The 19,621-nt window shown below is 37.4% G+C and overlaps 1 long non-coding RNA gene across 1 annotated transcript in view; it reads right to left on the minus strand.

The window, feature by feature from the left end:
* LOC131420137 (uncharacterized) overlaps window positions 1-19,621 on the minus strand; it is a 32,652-nt gene that overhangs the window by 1,949 nt on the left and 11,082 nt on the right. Inside the window, exon 3 of the long non-coding RNA XR_009223483.1 lies at window positions 2,767-3,032. This is a non-coding gene — a long non-coding RNA (uncharacterized LOC131420137). The remainder of the gene's footprint in view (window positions 1-2,766; window positions 3,033-19,621) is intronic.

A 19,621-nucleotide genomic window follows, 5' to 3' on the forward strand; every position in this document is an offset into this window, starting at 1 on the left:
ACAAAGGTAAAAAAGCTGGAATAACTGTACAAATATGAGGTAAAATGCATATCATAAAAGACTAAAAGATAAATATATCAATCCCTCAAGAGGACACAGCAATTTTAAAAGATATGCACACAGTAAAAGAGCTTCATAATACATGAAGCAATGATTGACAGAAATAGAAACAAATCCACAAATATAACTGGATATTTTATTTTACTCTCTCATTAACTGATAGAACAAATAGAAAGGAAATCTGTAACAATGCAGAACAACATTACAACCTACTTAACCCAATTGACATTTATTAGAACACACCACTCAACACGGCAGAATCAATCATCTTTTCAAGGGCTCATGGAACATTCACCAAGATACACTATTTGCTGGGCAACAAAATGAGTCACAATTAAGCTAAAATGATTGAAATCACAGACAGTATATCCTCTGAGCAAAACAGGATTAAATTAGAAATAAGTTACAGAAAGATTTATGGAAAACTCCATATTTGGAAATCAAACAACAAACTTCTAAATAACCTATGGATTAAAGAAAAAAATCAAAAGGAAATTAGAAAATATTTTGAACAAAATAAAAATAAAAAAACCAATGTATCAAAGTTTATGGGATGCAACTAAAGTAGTGCTTAGAAGGAAATTCATAGTTTTAAATATTAATATAGTCATGTGCAGCATAATGACATTTCAGTTAACAATGGAACACATATACGACAGTGGTCCCATAAGATTAGTACCATATGGCCTAGGTGTGCAGTAGGCTATACCATCTAGGTTTGTGTAAGTACACATGATGTTAGCACAGCAATGAAATCATGTGATACATTTCTCAGAACATATCCCTGTCACTACGTGACGCATGACTGTATTTGGAAAAAAAGATTCAATTCAGTTATCAACGTTTTCCCATAAGAAGCTAGAAATAGAAGAGAAAATAAAGCTAAAATGAGTAAAAGAAAACAAATATTAAAGATAAAAACAGACATCAATTAGAAAACAATAATTTATCATGACAGAAAGCAGACTGCTGGTTTCCTGGAGCTGGGGTTAAGTGGAGGGGAAATTGAGGAACAGCAAGAAGGGACACTGAGGGTGAAGAAAATATTCTCTATCTTGATTTTGGTAGTGGTTACACAACTGTACATATTTGTTAAAAATCTCTTTACACGTAAAATAGGTGATTTTATTTTTTGTAAACTAAATGTAAATCCTTAATAAAGTTGATTTTTAAAAATTCTTCTCTCTTTTAGGAAATTGAACAATGACAATATTTGAATACTAAAGAGTTATATAAGATAATATTGTGATTATTTTTAAAATAAAGAGTCATATATTAGAAATACATATTGACATACTTGCGAATGAAGTAACGGGATTTGTTGTTTGTGATTTGTTTTATAAGATTGTTAGTAGTGGAGAAGTAGTTGGGGGTATAGGTGAAACATGATTTGCCACGACTTGATCATTGTTTAAGATAAGTGATGGGTATAAGGTTTCCTAATAGTATTCTCTTTACTTTTGAATTTGTTTGAAATGTTCCACAATAAAAAGTTAAAAAATATGTCTCAATGCATGTTAAATACGGTACATTAAACAAAACACAGCCATTTTAGTAGGATTTTTTATCAAATAATTAATGGCTCTTTTCCACTGTATTTCTCCAATTAGCTTGTTCAACCATCACATTAACAATTCTAGTGCCTTATTTCTATCCCTATTAATAGTATGTCTGTAGTCTCAATAGCTTTTTTTTTCTTTCCTTCTAAATATCCTTTCTTAGAGCCAGGGCCTTATAGAAGTTAAGAATTAGTCACACCTTAGGCTAAATTCTGACGCAACAATTTTCTAGCTTTATGAATCTTGAGAAGGGCACCTGACTTTTCCCGGGTCTGAAATGCCTCATCCATAAAAAAGGCCCAGTACTAGCCCCACCAAGTTTTTGTAAGGACTAAACAAGATAACCTGGCATAGTATCAAAAAATAAGTATCAGCTACTGTTACTGTTTTCTGGTGGCACCTTGCAACACCACTTAAAATTATCTAAACCCAGAAAACAAATAGACTCAATGTAGATCTCTCATTTTGCCTCCAAGCCTAGACTGTTGCCATAATTTAGCCTCTTTTTATTAAACTTTGCTTTACCATTAATAATAGTTACAACAATTGTACCCCACTTCCTACCATTTCCAAATTAATAGCAACATTGGCAACATACCAATTATGGGCTCTGAGGTACATTGAGATTTATTCATATATTTGGAATATCCCATTCCCCTTGAATCTGCCCTAAAATAATTGCACTGTTTTCCCCGCTGCTTCAGAACCTTTGCTTTTTTGGCTCCAATACCATTCTTGGGATAGGCAAACACAAAGTCAGAGCAATGACAATTGGAACTCCATGACTATTCCATTGAAAGTCAATTGAATTTCAATTTCCTTCGATGGAGAAAGCCAGGAGGAACCAATTATTGTTGCTTTAACATTGTGCAATTTTACCTCAGGCACCACTTAGGATCCAAATGAAAACATTTCAATTCCTGCTTATTACCTTCTTCCTGATAAAACACTACTTTTCCCTGGCTCCTGAAAAGAGTGTTATATCAAGGGAAACCTCTCTTAAATACATTTTATCTTGGCTATATTAACAACTATTAAAAGAAAAAAGATATACAGGGACCAATATTCCAAATAAAATGCTGTCTGCTGTTTAATTTGCCAGCCATTTGATGTGGTGTTGCTCTCATGCTCACTTCTCACAACTTACTTGAGAACGAAGTCAGTATGATTCACTTTCTGTTTGGGACATCAATTCCCAATCTGGAAGAAATCTCATCTCCATGCTGAGTTAGCTTGCATCTGCCACAACCACAGGATTTCTGGGAGGCTATTGGCACAACTCGCACATTTCCACTGTGAAGCTTGGCTTCGGGAGGGAGTGAAAATGCCGTTCCCCTAGCAGTCATTCAGGGCCACAAACTGTGAAAGCCAGAGCCACCTAACAAGCTGTGAAAATTTCAGCCACCTGAGGAGCTGTGAAAGACAAAGATGGTGTTAGCCGAGGAGATGGGGGGAGGCAGGAGTCTCCAGAGGAGCTGCAAATATCCTAGGCCCTCGTGTCAGCCAAGAAACCATGCACTCTGAACTGAGTAACAAAGTCAGCAGGGACTGAAAAACATAAGAAGTGAAAATAAACTCAATCATGTTAGAAAAATGACCATACCAGGGTAGGACATTAGCCATCCTAAGCCATTAGGCTGCAGGTCAAAAGAACACAAATTACATGAGGACGAGAAAAAGAAACTTAAGTATCAAACATATTCAGGGCCTAATAATTGAGTCAATTTCCAAGCCAGACTCTTGATGCTGCAGCTCAGCATGTAAAGAACCTATATAAAAACCCCAAAAACTCTGGGGTAGCCTGGGCTGCAAGGAAATGTGCTTTTTCCCAGTCCCCTTTTGTGTTAGAGCTGTAACCAGGAGTTTTTATGGGTCATTACTTCTCCTTATGTTCTGCAAAATCGACTCCATTCTGCCCAGGACACATCTGGCGTGCTGCCTTTCTCCCCTCAGCCCTCTGAATAGTCTTATTTCTCTTGTCCCCGTTGGACATGAAATTGTCACACAGATGCAACTTCATCACTACATCACTTTTCATGCTAGTATGATCCTCATCTCAGGTTTTAAGAATTTAAAGGGCAGTATCAATTATCCTTTCAAACCTGTTTCACATCACTGGAGAAGCTTTGAAAATTAGATTTCAGTTCCTGTTGTCAACTTATCTGGAGGTTATGTTAGGTCGTAGAAGCTGGGTTTTAGCCGAGGTACGACGGGAAGCAAAGAATAACTTTGAACTTTGTTCTGTGGATTGGCACTGCTCAAGAGACCAAGGGCATTGCTTTGACTAATTTTCCACAAAATGTCTCTTAAGATTTTCTCTATTCTTTTTGTCATCTATAATGGACACCAGTTGTTAAAGTAGTCACGAAGTTGGAACCTTGTAAAAATGCTTTTAGAAATTTAGATAGGCTTTCAACATAGGATGGGAAGAAATGGAAATTTTGTCCTTATGATTGTTTCTCTTAAGTTCTGAAGGAGGTTATCAAAATTAAGAATTATATGGTGAATTCTGACCAGATTCCTGTTAAAGGATGGATTTTTACAAAGAATAAAACAATGACTCTTACGAAGATATAAAATGAGCATATGTCAAAGATTTTATTTAACTAACTCAATTAATGAGGGAATCAGTAAGATGTTACAACCAGTTCAAAGGAAGATTAAAGAACCACACATATACAAGCAATCAGGAATGCTAAATGACTTTACAAATAGGTGATGAAAAACTAGATAACTGCACTCCCCTGAATACAATTCATTTGCATTTCTAGGCACAAGAATCATCTTCATCAGTCATAATTTTCTACAACTCACAGAGTCGTAAAATGAAAGGCCATGATAACTTGGAAAGGTGCCCTAGACAAAGCCTAGTTTTCTAGTGAAGACACTCAGGAATCTTTTTGGTCCTGTCATTTTTCACAATTTTTTCTGTCATTCTGAACAAAATGCTGAAAAGGGGTAAATAAGATCTGCCCACATCTTCTTTAAAACTGCTGCTTAAGAAACTCAGAGGGCTGCCTTGTACAATATTTACCATTAAATTATCCAGTTGTTGTTTATTTTGCCCAAATTCCTAATATCAATCTATGAGAAAATTACACATACGCATGTATAACACAGTGCATTAATTTCCTAGGGTGGCCACAACAAATGACCACAAACAACGTGGTTAAAACAACAAAAATTCATTCTCTCACAATTCTGGAGACTAGAAATCTGAAATCAGTGTTGGCAGGGTTGATTCCTTCCAGGGGCTCTGTGAAAGAACCTGTACCACGCCTCTCTCCTGGCTTCTGATGGTTGCCTGTAATCCTTGGCATCTGCTCCTTGTTTTACAGACGCATCATTTCAATCTCTACTCCCATGGTCACGTGGGGTTTTTCCTGTATATTTATGTCTTTGTACAAATCTCTCTCTTCTTATCAAGACAACAGTCATATTGGATTTAGAGCCCACTCTTATCTAGTATGACTTCATCTTAAACTTGATTACATTTGCAAAGATTCTATTTCCAAATTAGGTCACATTCGCAGGTTCTGGGTAGACATGAACTTAGGGGGGACACTATTCCACTCAGTATATAAGGAGATATCAAACACAGAGGATGTGAAAAGAAGGGTATTTCTCACCAAGAGATTGCCAGGGAACCCTGAAAGGCAGACTAATTTTAAAAGCAACAGGCTTAAACCAGAACATTCCAATTAAAGAGCAATTCTTGTTTATAACTAGGTCTGGATTATCTCCAAAAAGCAAACTAAGTAAATGATACCAGACTTCTGGGACAATGTTCCAAGGCAGCAGTCCACTCATATTCTTCAGAATTCAGGAGAACCACCTTCTAATTCTAGTTTTGCAACTAATGAGCTGTGTAAACTTGGGCATGTTCTCCCTCTAATTGAGTCTTACTTCCCTCTTTTGTCAAATGAGGGAATTAGACAAGAATATTTTTAAGTCTCCATCCACCTCTAATGGGCTGTGATTTATGATGTCTTTTTTATAAATGCAAAATGTCCAACTTAGTTATCAGGACATGAGCTAGATTGCCTTTTAAAATTGTTCAAACCTATTTATATCTTCCCATGCTCTCTAAAGTTAGAACAGAATCTTTGGGTTCTTTTTCTTTTTCCTTCATTGTTTGCTGTAGGACACAAAGGTTAGGGTCTCTTGCTACCACTTTTTTCCTAAGTCAGAAATGGGTCCCGTGTTTCCATATTTCTTCTATATGATCCTGTACCCATGGCCACAGTTGTGGGGCCTTCACTTTGCAGAACCCCCGGGAGCCATTCCCGCCACAGGCTTTGCTGTGCTCTAGAGGGTGTCCTTCACGTAGATCACAGTGACTCCACTGGGAACAGTGTTCTTGGGGCTGTGCAAAGGCAGGGCCCTGCAGAGCTGATGGGATCAGAGTGGACACTTCACTACTTTGGAACAACTAGTACTCTTTCTTGAAAATTTATGTGAGGATAAGATAGGATCCCTCTAGGCTCTTCTCATAAACAGAGGAATGTAAATGGCAAAGCTACTGAGTGCCTATATAATCTAAGCCAATCAACAGAAAAAATGAGAGAGTGAGAGGAGAGTGAGAGAAAGACTTTGTAAAAAAAAAAAAGTTTTAGAGAGAGTGAAAGAGAATACCATCTGAGGTCGTGATGGCTTTTACTCCTTGTGAGGCCTAATTGCGTTTCTGTATTCCCGATCCAGGTCTCTCATTCTTAAGCTGCTTTGATGTGGTTTTCTTACTTGCAATTTACATAAATGTGGCTGAGACATTGTTGATGTAACATATTATGAATAAAGAAATTTTCCTTTTACGTTAGATTAAATTCATTGTGAATGTCCTTTCTCTACAGAATCAAATACTTATATTTGATTTCCCATGTTTCCTCCACCCCTGGAGAAAGTCAGGGGCTGGGGAAGAGCTGCATGCCTGCCTCAGTCTCTCAGATAGTAACTTTCCATAGGTGTTTCTTAAGGTGATTAATAAGACAAGATACTGGATAAGCATCTCTGAACCTATGCCTTTTATTTCTTTCCACAGAGTCCTCTCAATCTCAAAAAAATTCCTAGGGTGAAACTTTTGGCACTCTACCTTAAAAAAAATATTTCTATGGGAAGTATTCTGTAAACTCTAAAATATTAAATACATGTAAATAGTGCTATTAGTCTGGACTGCCAGAGTTAAATGTGTAGAGGACAGACACTCAGAGGACCCTGCATAACTGGTGGGAAATAAGGTATTAGTTGAATGTCACTAATAAATATAATGTCGTAACAATCTTTAAGTTTCAATTTCCACAAATATGTATTGCATGTCTATTACGCATTTATATACCAATAAACAACAGAAGTTAACGTCTCTTTAGCACTTACTACATGCCAGGCACTGGGTTAGGTACTTTGTAGACATTGATTTTTAAGCCTCACACCAAGCCAACCGCTCCCCCTCTAACATTATATTATAAGCATCAAGATAATATAACTGATCTACCTACAGTTTTTCAAGACAGGACAGTGGATTTAGAATACTCCTGAATTATTTTACATCCACATTACCTGTACATGCTGTGTTTTGTTTTTCTATCTTTAATGCTTATAAATCCATGACACCTCCTAAAACTCACCCACTTACATACTCATTACAAACCTATTCCTGTTTCAGGCTATGCCACACTTAAAGGAATATGGCTCAAACAGGATTATATGCTCTTCCTAAAACTCCCTCAAACATTTAAGTAATACAAAAATAAAGTTAGTCCTTAAGAATTCACTTGTCCCCCCAACTCCCAAGAGCTCTTCAGCTGTAATGGACCTCTCGTACCCTCTCCCATCTCGGTCCCATGGCCTCTTCTTTTCTGGGCCAGTTTACTTAGTCTTTTATAACCTGCTCCCCACATGTCAACTCTCTTTGCCATGAAAACACCCCTGGGCTTTTTCTACTCTGATTGCTTTCTGGAGAGTATTTGCCTTCGTTGCTTCTATGGCCGTCCTTTGTTGGAGAGAAAACAAGGTAAAGGGAACTGGGCAGAGGAAAGGGGAACACAAGACTACAAATTTTACACTGTGGTATGTTCAGTAGGAAAATTTCTGGCAATGTCAGTGTAAAGTGACCTCTGCCTTGAACTGAGCACAATTATAGTGGAACATTTTTATTATTTTTTAATAGCAGTCCAATAGCATCTTATCCTTTTCAGAAGCTTTACTTCTTGGGGGCAGAAATAAAGAAGCATAGATAAGGATGATATTTAATAACATAGATGGACCTGGAAGACATTATGCTACATGAACTAAGTCAGTCACAGAAGGACAAACACTGCATGATTCCATTTATATGAGGCCTGTAAAATAGTCAACCTTAGAGACGCAGAAAATAGAATGGTGGTTCCCAGGGGATTGGGGATGGGGAGTTGTTGTTCAATGGGTATAAAGTTACAGTTACACAAGATGCAGAAGTTCTGGAGATCTGCTACACAACAGCGTGCCCAGAGTTAACAATATAGTATGTGCACTTCAAAATTTGTTAAGAGGGTAGATCTCAAGTTAAATGTTCTTACCACAAAAAACAAAAACAACAAAAAACAAAGGGACACAAGGACACATTTGGACATGATGGGAATGTTTACGACCTCGGTCATGGCAATGGTACCACAAGCATTTACGTATTTTAACTCACCATATTGTATACACTAAATATGTGCAGTTTGTGGTATACCAATTATACACCAATAAAGCAGAAAAAAGTTAAGTAAATGATGTTCAAAAATAAATAAATAAATAAATATTATGTAAAAGCCAGGGTATCTGGAAATTACATGCATATGATTTTAACCAAGAAATTTGTGAAAACATGGGCTCTGAGGTCAGAGTGTGCAGAGTTATTTTCAGCTCACTTCACTGATGGGCATTGCTATATCCTCATCTCTAAAAGAGGGTAATAATAATTCCTACTGCATAGGGATGGTTTAAAGGCCAAATGGGGAAACAATACTAATAATTATAATTAATAACTTTATCATGATGATTGTAATGATAATTTATAAACTAACTTTTTTAGTACTACTACGTGCCCCCTATTGGGCTCAAGTATTTTACATATATTTCATTTCATACAATTACCTGTGAGGTAGGAATAGTACCTATTAACTACTTATCAGAATATCTGACCTATAATAAGGTTTCAGTAAAGAGTAACTAAAATAATTATTATTATTTTAAATGTTAGTCAATGTTATAATAATGCCTATCTTTGTTGGAAGTATTTTTACCACAGGTAGAAATTATAGAGAATGGATACTGATGTATTTCAGAACCGCAGTTAATATATATTGTTTTTACTCAGAGAGGAAGACCAAGATGATAAAGGATAGGATTAAGAAACAGAGAGGAGAGGGAGGGTCTGAATCTGCTGAGAGGAGAAATGAAGATGTAGGTCTGTGACTCCTACAATTACTGATTAACAACAAATATCTAGCAGGGGATCAGGGATGGAAACTTTTTGGGTGATGTTCAGCGTCAGTTTTTCTATCTATCTGCCCCAGCACAACCACTCCTGCTGAGTCATCACGCCTTCCCCCAAGGTTTCTGAGGATACCTGATGTGAGAGACCATGGACCAGCTCCTCTAACTATCCAGCACTACCTAGAAAACCCTACAAAGACAAAATGAGATGTTTCTGCAGAGCCAGCTGTTAGGTAATGTCAGGGACTCCTCTGCACTGTCTCTGAGTGAGGAAAAAAAATCTGTTTGCTGATGCTTGAAATTCCTTGGACAGGAAGGAGGGGGTGGGGCAGCCTGTGGTCCAAAATTAGAAGAGTCTAAAAAAATTATGCATATGTCTCGAAGGTAAAAATTGTAGTGAGAATAAGTTTCAAATAGAATGTAATCAATCAAGTGTAAATGAATGGTATTAGTCATTTTCCTGTTTTGAAAGAGGAGTGGGGAGTGGGGAGAACAGCAGGATCGTAGACTAGCAGGTGACCTAGGGCAATAAAGGTGAGGTGGAGCCCTTTAAAGGGTGGACCACATTCACCTGAGCTGGATCTGTCTGCTTCCAACTAGGTGAGGACCCGCAGAGGCCACACGTGGGGCTGTTTTGACCTATGTCTGGAACAGCAGGCAGACCAACCCTAAGAAAGCTACTTGCTGGTTCTTTCATGGTTTTATTTTAAGGTATAATTAACTTCTCTGAAGAAATATTAATTGAATTACAGCTGTGGTTTGAACTTGGACAGGCGCACATCTGTTTATTATTGGACTCAGAGCTGGAGAATAACCAAGAGTTTAATATCAACTATGCTTTAGTAATCCAGGAAGTTCCAACCTACCAAGAAACAAACTTTTTCCTCCACACAACAAATATTTAAGAAAGAAAAAAACTAGGAGTGAAAACGGAGATGAGTCAGAGGAGGTATTCTGGGACACCTTGACACAACAGAAGATCTTAATTTAGAAAAGGAAGAACGCTAAGAATTACTAAATTTTTTCAGTATCAGGAAGCCAAGAACCAAGCGTTCCCAGAGAATTTATCAAAGCTCCCTTCAGGTAAAATGCATTCATACTGATATATGGTTTCAAACTAGTCTCTCTCACAGTCATTTCTAGGTTATTTCATATTCATGCGATGTGGAGTGGGATGCTTGCCATAGACCACGGATCTTTATTGTACGGGGCTTTACCACTCAGAACATTGCTAACGACCTTGACATTTTTATTTGTACCACGACAACAGGGGAGTATAATAAGTTTCCAAAAAAGGTTATGGAATTGAGAATTAGGTAGCAAGGAGAAAAATGAAAAGTAAGAGGCAATGCTGAAGAATTGGTGTGTCAGGCAAGAAGGAAGTATTTGCAATTGAGCAGGAGAAGGAAGAGGAAGAAAAGAGGAAGGCGTGTTGGACATGGTTGCTGGGCTCTCATAGCAGAGCAAATGGTTCCAGAGGGCAATTCTCACCATTAAAGCAGACTCAGGGGAGCTAAAAAGGAAAATTCGCCCTCCATCCTCTTTAAAGCCTATCTAAATGGGAGAAGAACTGAAATGCTATCTATAATTATAGAGTCTGGGTGGAGAATGGGAGAAACAGAATTAAGTCCTTCAAGGCATCACATGATGGCTTGTCTTCTGGACTCTCTCGTTTCAAGGTTTTGTAGCCACTAGAATGAACATCAAGGAATATGTTGAAGTAAGAGGAGTTGGTGGGTAAACGAATTGGCATTACTAACCACAGGATAAGCATAAAAATCCACTTCAGCTTATTTTAAAATCTATATCACTATCTATATAACATGTGAAATCAAATTCTCACTGTAAAGTAAATGTAAATACATTACATGCTGCATTTTCCTTTAATTAGGAGAGCAAGTAACCCAATAAGCATAACACAGCTAGAGGCATGCTCAAAAGCAATCAGGTTTTCGTTTTTCCACAGATATATTGGTTTATCACTTAATTTATATGTTACATTTCCTGAATAACCTCTCTGGATATCACAACCGAGTTCAGAATAATTTCCACAATGCAAGGGTAGTGTAGAGATGTGGGAGAAGGAGGGAGATATTTCCAAGTTATAAGCCTGTGAAGTTTGTCAGCTCTCAGACTTGAGTGCCCAAACCCTTCTGCAGTGGATGATGAATGGGCCACCGGTGAACTCAGCCTCCTTGCTGGGGATACATTTATGAGAAGGAGCAGAGGAGGTGTCTTTTGCACAATGAGTCCACCGAGAAAGGAAAGGATGTAACTGCTGAACCTGCTGCATAGAGCGTCTCGGTAAGACTGAAAACAAAGAGAAAACAATTTCCGCTGGGGCATGTAATGCTCCTTCCCAAAGAAGAGACTGAACTCAGGAGCAATTTAAACAGCTCGGGCTAGGGTGGCGGTTCCAGCATGAGGCTTGTCAAGTTAATTTATGGCTGTGTATAATTGGGTGGTTGCTTTTCCTCCAGGAAGATGAAACAGCCAAGCCAAGAGAGATAGGTATCTCGCTATTTCTAATATAGAGATAAAGATCTTATTTTTGTGTGAAGCGAAAAAGAATGTGGGGGTAGTGGGCAAAGTAATCTTTCGCAGTGTTGCAAAGTTTCAAAAACAGCAAAAAGAATGGGGAAACGATTGAGAAAAATCAGGAGCCTAATTACTCAAACTTTTAAGCATTAACTCTTGAATTTCCCCACGATGGGAGGCATTGCTTCTGTTAAATTATCTTAAGTTAGGTTGAGATATTTCCCACAAATACAAATCAAGAGTTTTTCATTTAAATCTCAGCCATGTGGAAGCTTTATTTTTATTATCACTTTTAAAATGTGCTTTATTCTTGCATTATAATAAACTCTAAATTCCAAATAATAGCCATGATTAATCAAAGCAGTTGATTAAGTAGTTGATTAATCAAAGCAAATCTAATCAAATATTAGATTGATTTCACATTAACTCTTACTTCAGTGTCCACAGGAGAGGAAATACATTTGTTTAAATAAAACTTGCATAGGAATGGGAATCTGAGCTGTGATATTGAAAGGACCAGCTGGTTACACCAACCTCCCAGACTGAGCTCTTCTTCAGAAAAAGCTTCTGCTAATATGGCTGTCAAAGGAGCGTCAGTGTCTAGGGCACTGCTGGGCAAACCATGACGTGTGTTGTTCCAGCCAGAGAGCCTTGGTTTATATAAAACAAAATTAGTTCTCTGCATTGGGAAAGCTAGGACTTTAGCAGCACCAAAGGTCAGTTGCCTGAATTTCAGATCTAACCAGGAAAGACTGGTCTTAGATTAGGTTCTTTATAAACTGGAAAAGCCTTGCTCAAGAACCCAGTACAACACCGTGGGCCTTTCGAAGACGATGAGTCTGATCATATCACTGGGATTTACTTAGTGTTGGAGGGAAACTCATTCTTCCAAAACTTGCTGCCTCTCAGGTCTCTCAGCTACACTCCAGACCCTACACCCCCATCAAACTGAACTGTCGCATTAAGCTGGATGTGATGCAGGACCTTGCTCTCAACATCGGGGATCTCAACATTTTGGGGATTCCTTTATTTTACAAATGTTTAAACAGAGGCAGAGAAAGAAAGAGAGCAAATGACTGGCCCAGGCTCTTCTAATCAGTTAAAGGCATAACCAAAACTAGAATCTGGCTGATATTTGACTTTGATTGAAAATAAAGTTTCTTAAAGAACGTTGCTTAGACAATCTCACATGAGGCATAGGGAAAGTGAAGATTATGAGAGGATGAAGAATATTTATGTTTAGAATGTCATCTTCTGAATAAAGGAGCTACCTAAACTCATATAATCAGTAGTATATCTTGTTATTTTCATTTTGCTAATCTTTATTTTCCTAAAATAGTTAAAGCAATTGAGCTAGTAAGAAAGAGGCCTCCACTGCAAACAAGTCAGTTTTAGAATTGAGTATGTTTCATTCCACTTCCACTCAGAAGAACCCATATCAATGAAGCAGGCTAAGGTTGTTTCTGGATTCGAAGCATTGAAATATTCTTGCTGCTTTTTTAGATGATACTTTGAGACCTGACAAACCTCACTGGCTTTTTTGTTTGTTTGTTTCTTGAATGACGTATTGCATAAATGTGCTCAACAGCAGAAACACTACAATTCAAGTAATGCTACGGTCCAAGGCTTACCAAACATATTTCCATCCCTACCATAGCCATCCTGATGGAAAATGCACATCCTATGATCACATCCCATCCTCTGATCAAGAAAAGGAACTTAAAAGGGATGTAGAACAAGTACCAGTTCTTCTTTTTGTCCACAGGCCTCGTGGTAATATTTTTCAGGAGCCTCTGCTTTAAGAATTTTGGTTTAATGAATGCCAAATTTGGTTTGGTGGGATAGGAAGAAAGGCAGAATAGGGTACTTTTAAAGCTAGAGGAGTAAACATGAGTCGACCGCTTGAGCTGTGGGGTGGTATCTTGAAGAGGCTAAGGCACATTGTCATGAGCTGCTCAACACAGAGCAGTGAATCATTGTGAATTCTTGTAGCCCCCTAGAATGCTAGGATTAGCGTGTAAGGCTTAGTTCTCCACTTGAACTAGATCATGGCAAAGGCAGCAACCAGAATCCCCAATTGCTCATGTGGCTTATCACAATCTAGAAAAATCTTCTAGACCACTCAGACCTTCATAAATCTTGTTTCCTATTACAGAGGGATCTTGTATATTATTCCTCTAATCATCTGGGAGTCATCTAGGCAGTGACAAATTCATTATGCAAGGATTAAAAAGAATTTTTTCTTATCTATAAGATGCCAAGTACACACATTTTTCCTTTCTAGCATTTTCCTATCACATGGCTGAGAGGAGAATAGCTAATATAGCCTCCCATTAGTATCACAGTATAAATCTCTAAAATCACTCTCTGCAATGATTAAAAAAAAACAAAATATCGTCTAAGAGTTAAGACATTCTAAATTCCTATGAGTTAGACATGTTTTACAAAACTCGAGTAAATTAATTAAGGGACCAAGATAATTGTTTTGATGGATTTCCTATAGGTATTTAAACAGAACATACTATTTTGGAGTCACTTGCCAAAGAAGTCAGTTTTAAGCACCAGCCACTTCGGTATTCATTCATTTATTCATTCTTTCATTTATCCACTTTAAAAAAATTATTGAACTTTTATTCTACGGCAGGCATTTGCTAGGTACTGTAGATGTACTTGAATAATCTATAATTCAATGAGTTAAAACTTGGTTTGGTGGGTTAAAAACTCAAAGAATTAAGAAGACAAGAAAATCAAATGATTAGAGAATAAACATTGTTAAAACAGAGTTGCACAAGGCAGGAGTGAGAGACGCAGAGAGTCAGAAAATGACTCCAAATAAACGGAACAACTAGAGCAAAAGCAGAAGCTGCATGTCAGGATATGGTGGAGGTTGAGGATGGGAAATGCAGGGAAGGATCAACTCATGCTGGATCTCTGACATCCTAAGCAATTTGGACTTAATCTTATAGGTCATGATGAATGCTTGAGAAAGTATTTGAAGAAGGGAATTATATTTTCCATAATTAGCATTGGGTTTGAGTAATATTGCAGTGGCCTCAGGGTAAGGGAGATTCAGAGGTGGGTGTGAATGGAAGCCAAAAGTAGATTCGGGGAAACTATTGCCATAATCCAGATGAGCAATGATGGAAGCCTGAATTAAGGGAGATCAAACATTGTCTAAGAGTTAATGCAGTAGGACAAGTTTGGTGGACATTGTTGAGATAGAGACTACAGAACCTGACATATAATTAAATCCAATGGAAGAAATAAAGGAGAGGATGACTGACATTTTGAACCTGAGTGACCAGCACAATTATGGTACCATTCACCGAAATAAGGCAAGTCCTAAGAAATTTTAACAGTAGAGGAAACAGTGGTGATGGTCAGGCAGATGATCATACAGGTTGGACAAACTGGTTCAGATTAGGTAATAGAGAATTTTGCCTCTTTTGAAGATAGTTTACATTTTCATGAAAATATTTCCCTTTACCCCAGGCATTAATGTCACATCATTAATATAGACAAAAAATGTGAAAGAAGACTTTTTGAATATCTACTTTTAAATTATTACACATTTTCAAAACTGCTGATTTACTTTTTAAAGTGTTTTTGTAGTAGAAACTAGGGTTTTAAAAAGTTGAATAGGAGAGAGTTTCCTCTAACAGGTGTTAAGCCATTATATAGAAATATATACATAAAAAAATCTAATACTTTTATCTCTAATAAGTTTTTATTCCTGTTATCTAACAATTTTTGGGTAGCTATCCCTGTCGAGAAGCACAGGATTTGGAACTGGATGTGAATTAACGTATTGGGCACAACTATATGCCAGGATTTTTCACTCCTTCCACTACTCCTATGTGGTAAAAAAATTAAGTAACCTCCTCAGGGTCACAGGCCAGTAAACAGCAGAAACAGAACACAACCTCAGGTTGGCCAGACTCCAAAGACGGGCTCCATATTGTGAGAGAATTCAGCATGTATTTTTGTCATTGTTGTTGTTGTTTGTTTGTTTGTTTGTTTTTTGTGAGGAGGATCGGCCCTGAGCTAACATCTGCCAATCCTCCTCTTTGTTTTTTGCTGAGGAAGACTGGCCTCGAGCTAACATCCGTGCCCATCTTCCTCCACTTTATATGGGACGCCACCACAGCATGGCTTGCCAAGTGGTGCGTCGGTGCGCGCCCGGGATCCGAACCGCCGCAGCAGAGCTCACGCACTTAACCGCTTGCACCACCGGGCCAGCCCTCGGGATGTATTTTTGATATCCTATATATAGGATCTGTAATTGGGGTAGTGCCCTTTTCCTCTCTGAGTTCCACTTCTCTCATCTGTAAAAGAACAATCAGAGTTCATACCCAACAGATCACTCATGAAGTTAAAATGATTATATCTTTAAAAATCTCTATAAAATGCTGTAAAATAATATCTAATATAAAAATATGTTACATATATATAGTAATAGTAAAAACAAAACTTTGCTCCATCTTTTGTTAATAATCCATGAAATACTAAGTGCCTGCCATACCTATGGCCTTTTCAAAAAATGTGTCCAGAAGCAATTGCTTAATCAAAATGTGCCTTGTTCTATACCACAAATGCCACAATCTGGTGACTGGTCTAGGATTAAGAAGGAGGACATCACTATACCACAGAAATGTAATGGAAGCCACAAATGCAAGCCTTGTATGTCATTATAGAATTTCTAGAAGCCACATTAAAAAAAGTGAAAAAAAAAAAAGTGAAATTAATTTTAATGATATATTTTGGTTCAGAATAATATAATTTCAAAATACGATTTTATGTAATCAAATATAAGCTTTCATGTAGTCAATATAAAATTTATTTATGCAGATATTTTAAAGTATTCTTTCCATTCTAAGTCTTCAATATCATCTGTGTTTTACACTTCTGGCACATCTCAGTCCAGACTCACAACATTTCCACTGCTCAGTGGACGCATGTGGCTAGTGGCTGCCATATTGAACAATGCAGCTCTATAATATTGACAGTGGTCTATGAAGTCCTCTATCACAAGAACTTTGCTCAAAAAGAATGCTGTGCACTGATAAATAAGGCCGTTCTAGTATCTTTTATGGAGTTTGCAGACAAAAAAAACGTGGGACATAGGCAGAAAGGTTAATAAAGATCAAGAGACACACAGGAAGAAGGTAGGGAGTCAAAACTACGAATCAGCAGAAGCCATCAGGCAGACAGGCAAACACAGAGAAGCAGTCAATAGTAACAACAGTAGCGCCAAATGTAGACAGAGATCTAGACCAAGAGAAGTTGAACCATGATAACAGCAGACTACTCACAATGTCAGTTGGCCAGCAAAGCTGCAATATAGTCTAAAATGTCATTTCAGTTATCCATGAGGCCTGGCAATGTAGCTTATGAATAAGCTTCCTATCTCCCCTCATCATCATTTCCTTCCAATAAACTTGCATTACTTGATGTGTATATAAGTCAGTCAAACAGAAAGCAACTTGAATTTGCCTTCTACTAGCCCTTTAAATTTGTTTATTTATAAAGTATTTTTTGTGTGGCCCTGAAAAACAAAAATCCAACTAACTTCCTGACGTCTTTGGTCATTCTAAGATGATAAAAAGTTCTATGGCTCTTTTAGGTTGCAAAAGTTACCTGCATTTCTGTAACTGAAATGCTCAGTCTCAGGTAATAATCAACACTCCAAATTCCTTCTTCTTACTGCTAAAGGTAGGAAGATTGCAGTCAAGAAAACAGACTTTGTTGTCTACCAATTCCAACCATTTCAACCCCTCATTCCCCATCTTCCTAACCACAGTTTTGCTTTGCTTTGTGTCTCTAGAGTAGAAGCAAGGTGGAGAAAGAGATGGGAAGAAGGGCAGGAAATTTTTACTGGATATCTGTGATGAGCAAGCATTGGCATCTCTGAGACTGTCAAGTGTTTAAAATGGACTGTTCCTCCCTTATCACCTTCGTGGGTTCTGCAGAGACACCCACCGGCCCCACCAGAATTGGGGGTCTTCTCTTCCCTTGACATGGGTAAATACAGCTGGTTGCATTTGAATCCTCAGGCAGCCTTCTGTTATTTACTTCTAGCTTCTTTCTGCTGAGGTCTATTCAATACACCATGATCACAGGTATTAACCTGAGTTAACTAAATATATCTACCCTATATTGTAAATGGCTTTACTAATGGAACTAGAATATTGAGAATCAAGCTTGGATGGACGTTATCAAGGTTTGCCTTTATTCTCTTAGCCATCTTCTTTCCCATGGTTGACTTCTATAACTAAAACTTCTAAAACTTCTAATTGACTCTATAATTATACGTTAATATAGTAAACCGTGTATTAGTCAGAGTTTTCCAGAGAAACGGAATGAATAAAGATATATATAGGAATTGGTTCACCTCATTATGGAGGCTGAGAAGTCCCATGATCTGCCATCTGCAAGCTGGAGACCCAGGAATGCTGTGGTGTAATTCAGTCTAAACCTGAAGATCTGAGAACCAGGGGAGCCAATGGAGCAATCTCAGTTGGAGGGCCAGAGAAAATGAGATGAGATGTGCCTCAGCTCAAGCAATGAGGCAGGAAAAGAGGGGCAAATTCCTCCTTCCTCTGCCTTTTATTCTATTTAGGCCGTTGGTGGATTAGATGATATCCACCTATTTTGGGGAGGGCAATCTATGTTACTGAGTCCAGCAATTCAAATGCTAATTTCTTCCAGAAACACCCTCACAAACACAGCCAGAAATAATATTTAATCTGGACACCCTGTGGCCAGTCACGTTCACACAAAATTAACCATCACCATGAGGTTACCATCTGCGCACCTTTATCCATTGTTATTGTAACTTGCATGCCACTTCTCTATTCCATTATGTGTTATCTTTAAAGATTAACTCTCAAAGGGTAATTGATTTTTTTTTTTGATATCCTAGCTTCTGAGGAAAGCTTTAATATATCATATGTACATAGTGAAAACACTAAGCTTTAGCTTTGGGATATTTTAAGCAAATTCCATGACAATATGCTTGTTGTTTTTCAGTCCTTTGTTCTTTCTGTTCTGCATATTAAGAACCTGGTGCTCAGAGACTCAATTTTTAAAATATTTTAATAAGCAAATCATGAATATTTAAATTTATACTGAGAAGATGTGCTTATTATGTTCTTTCCTCCTTGAGTCTACCCTAAAATATGCGCCATACTTTCAAACTCTGGCTCACTGCTCACATTGGATTGAATGGCTAATTCATTTCTACTTGAGCTATCAGCTAGAAAACATGTAAATAAATACTGCTGCTTGGGTGAAAAAAAGAATTTTAAAAAAAGAACTAAAATTTCAAACTATGAAAGTTACAAAACAGGGTTTGCAAATTAACTCACAAATGTTAGCACTGTGAGTACACATTTCTGTGGTTTAGAGGAAAGTTTTCCAAGCAAATTTAAATAATTGAGTTCTGTCTCTGCAATCACTAATTGTCACATCTCTGCAAATGCTAGAACCATTTTAGGAATGCACATTGGGCTTCAAAGGCATCATCTCTGAACAGGCCTTACGTGCCTGGTAGGAAGCTAACTGGGTCAACCTGAAGAAATCCAATTGCACCTTACAGAGGACGCAGAGTATGTATGTGCTTCCAAAGTTGAATGTAGAAATCAAGATAATTGATCTGATAATTCAGATAAAATACATTCCTGTCAGATGAAGCCAGATAATTTAGGCATGAATAACATTTTAGTATCGAATTTTTGGAATAATTGAGTGTCACAAGCTTCCATTTAAATTTTACAGATAGATAATGTAAAAGAACTCTTACTAATATGAAGTGACTTACTTGCTTTGAATTAAAGTTGAAGTTTAAAAGTAGTGTTTAGTTTCATAAATGTGTTATTATTATAAAATGCCATTCATGATTTAACTTAACACTAAATGGCAATTAACAACAAATAATAGCTAACATTTATTGAGGAATGACTACTGTGTGCCAGGAATTGTGCTAAAAGCCTCATGTGGATTATTGCATA

This window comes from Diceros bicornis, chromosome 22 (genome assembly GCF_020826845.1).
Source record: "Diceros bicornis minor isolate mBicDic1 chromosome 22, mDicBic1.mat.cur, whole genome shotgun sequence".
Taxonomy (NCBI): Eukaryota; Metazoa; Chordata; class Mammalia; order Perissodactyla; family Rhinocerotidae; genus Diceros; species Diceros bicornis.